This window comes from Eurypyga helias, unplaced genomic scaffold (assembly GCF_000690775.1).
Source record: "Eurypyga helias isolate BGI_N326 unplaced genomic scaffold, ASM69077v1 scaffold31340, whole genome shotgun sequence".
NCBI lineage: Eukaryota > Metazoa > Chordata > Aves > Eurypygiformes > Eurypygidae > Eurypyga > Eurypyga helias.
This window is the reverse complement of record NW_010224494.1, coordinates 21,811-24,784: the sequence shown is the minus strand read 5'-3', so window position 1 is coordinate 24,784 and position 2,974 is coordinate 21,811. Positions and strand designations below refer to the sequence as shown.

At 58.2% G+C, this 2,974-nt stretch overlaps 1 long non-coding RNA gene across 1 annotated transcript in view; it reads left to right on the top strand.

Moving 5' to 3' along the window:
• LOC104517144 overlaps positions 1-2,974 on the top strand; it is a 3,706-nt gene extending 732 nt beyond the window's left edge. The window contains exons 2-3 of the long non-coding RNA XR_727965.1: positions 2,349-2,439; positions 2,740-2,974. This is a non-coding gene — a long non-coding RNA (uncharacterized LOC104517144). The remainder of the gene's footprint in view (positions 1-2,348; positions 2,440-2,739) is intronic.

Genomic DNA, 2,974 nt, shown 5'->3' with positions numbered 1-2,974 from the left:
CCCTGGGGGGGCACAGCCGGGTTGTTCCTGCCCATCCCAGCAGCGTGAGCGGGGTGGGCATCCCCAGGGGATGCGATCCAGCCGCCCATGCTGCCGCGGGACAGAGTGACCTTGGGGGGACACACAGCACCCCCCCTGCTCCAGCCCCAGGGGTGGCCAGGAGCAAGCGTGTGTCCCCGCTCCCTCCCCTCTCGTCTCGCTGCCTTTCCCCTCGACCGCCCGATAGCAACCCGCCCCTTGACGTTGCAGGGTTTTCCTTGACACAAACCCTCCCGAAAGCAGCTCCTTCGCTCGTCTCGCACCCGCTTTCCGCACGATGACGACAGCCGTTTTCCCAACCGGGGTCCCTGGGGTAACCTTGCCCGGCGTCCCGGCCCGCGCGCTCAGAACTGGCACAACCTGTGCTGGGGCCAGAGCAATGCCAAGGCCCTGCTCTGGGCGAAGGCTATTTACAGTAAAAATAAACACAACCTACAACACGCAGCAAGGTGCGAGTGCCAGGCAAATAAGCAGTTCCCATTAGCTCAGTGGCGGAGGGCGCGTGCCTGCTCCCGGTGCGCTCGATCGCTTGCGCAAACAGCCCGGAGCTCCCAGTTCAGACGGTAGTTTTCTGGGGAGAAAAGCATTTTATTCCTCTTTTCTATATAATTTTTTAAATTAAAATAGCAGTCACGGGTCAACAGAAGGGTTGCAGACCTGGGAATGTTTCTTGAAAGAGCTCAGCTGAAACAAGCTCCTTAATTATGCCGTAAATTAAAATAGATTTTCTTAGCATGGGGTTTTCTGGGGCAGGTTTAGGAATGTGCCTGTTGGTAGCAAGGGAGGTTTGAGCGCCTTTACACCGAGATGGCAGCATCCCAACGGCTAAAGGTGACGCCGACTGGCGACGGGGTGTAGGCAAAGCTTTAGGGCTGGAAGCGGACGAAATGGGTCAGTTCCTTGGCTCCAAGGGCCCTTGAGTATCAGCTGATTTCTGCTCCAGAGCTGCTTTGTTGTGACTGAGGGGCTCAGCGTAAGGGGACTCTCTAGCAGGGGTTTCCTCCTCGTAGCAGCCTTACACCTCTTCCACTTCACACCCTAACTTTTTCCCTAACACATGATTTTTAAACCAAATTCCAGACTGTCAATTTTCTTTCTTCTTGCCTTGCAATGGAGGGCAATAGAGGAAACCCAGAGCAGTCGGAAATCACCCCTCATCCCAAATCCTGGCATTTCTTGGGTGCGTTACCAACCGTCCTGCCTGAGACAACAGCTGCATCTGGACCCGGCAGCCCAGGAGCGACACCTCGGGGCACCGAGCAGGGCGCTGCGTGCCGGGCACCTGCTAAGGCATCGCCATGCGGATCAGCTGCGAACACTGTTACTAAACTTGGCACCGCAGCTGCCTACGGCTTCGGCAGATGTTTCTAATTTTTAGCACAGTGGAAATTTCTTGAATCACTTTTAAACTCAATTCCCAGGGAGGAAACCTCGGGTGACTCATCAGCCTTTGGCTCCACGCAGATTCGGTCTGACCGGCCGCCTGAACTGTCCGGCTCACTTGTCTTCTCGCTCCCGTGTGCCAAAGCAGTGTCCTGTGCGGATCAAGTGTCCTACATACCGAAAGGGAGAGATTCAACCCACCCTGCCCTTCCTTCCCTTCCTCCTCACCCCCATTCCCGGTGCCTGGACTGCTGTTGTTAGGGAAGGGAGCTCTGCGCAGCGGGGTGAGTCAGCGGCGGAGACGGACGGGGAGCGATGTTCCAGCACCTCACCTCCCCGTGCGTGAGCTCACCCTCCGCCTGGGGCTGAGCAGCTGGAGCCCTTGGATGTCCCTGCCACGCGCTGAGCCCTGGGCACCGGGGAGATTGGTGTCTTGCTGGCAGCGGGCAGTGGTGGGGGACGTAGAGCACCTGAGACCCTCCCAGCTCTGAAATACTCTGCCCCGCTCTGCTGAAAGCCCCCACAACTTCCTGATCCCTTTCTTCCAGCAGAATTGTCATGGAATCACAGCCTGGTTTGGGTTGGAAGGGACCTTAAAGCCCCCCCAGCCCCACCCCCTGCCATGGGCAGGGACACCTTCCATAGCCCAGGTTGCTCCAAGCCTCATCCAGCCTGGCCTTGGACACTCCCAGGGATGGGGAGGTAAATTCCCAGGGCCAGGAAGGCACAAGACAGATGCTGGTTTCCCGGTGCCCTTTTGCCGTCATCCCACCCTTCCGCAAGCAGAACACGGCTGGTTGCTCAGAGTTCAGGGGTTAAATGGTGTCCCTGAGTGTGCACAGGGGTGGGACGTGGTCTGGGAACGGGTCTCCCAGAGCAGGTTTTCCCTGCCGCGGGCTGACGGGCACTTTTCTGTTCTCTCTCAGGTTCTGCTTCACCCCAACAGTGGGGCAGCCGGGAAGGTCGGCGAGATAGAGACGCTTCGGCTGGCTCAGTACAAGGCGTTTTACACCACAGGTACCGTGTCCCTTTGAGAGACCATCGAGTCTGGGAAAAAACTTCTGGAATTCTTGGCTCTCTGCAGTTACGGGTGAAAACCAACTCAGGTTAAGTCAGGAAGAGCAAACCTCACAAGGATGAGCTCCCGTGTCCGTGCAATGGGCTCTGCGGGGCTGTGGCCTTGGAAGCACTCTCGGACTCGCAGCAGGACCCAGGCCCCCAGAGCCGGGATGTGCTGGGACCGGTCCCTCGCAGATGGGTGGGGAGTACAGAGCTGATCCCTGGGCCTCCCGTGTTTTTCTCTCGTTTCCTCCCTAGGAGGGGCGATGGCTTGTGACGGGAGCATTGGGCCAGCTGAGCATCACCAGCCACCCCTCATTTTCAATCTGGATCGCGATATCCAGGAGCAGGAGCCTTTGGACGTGGCATCCCGGGAGTATCAGGCAGTGCTGCCTGCCGTCAGCAGGGCTTACGCCCAAGCTCTGGAGGACATCGCAACGGACAACGTCTCGGTGGCAGATTACTCCACAGACCCGGCAGCAACTCCCTGCTG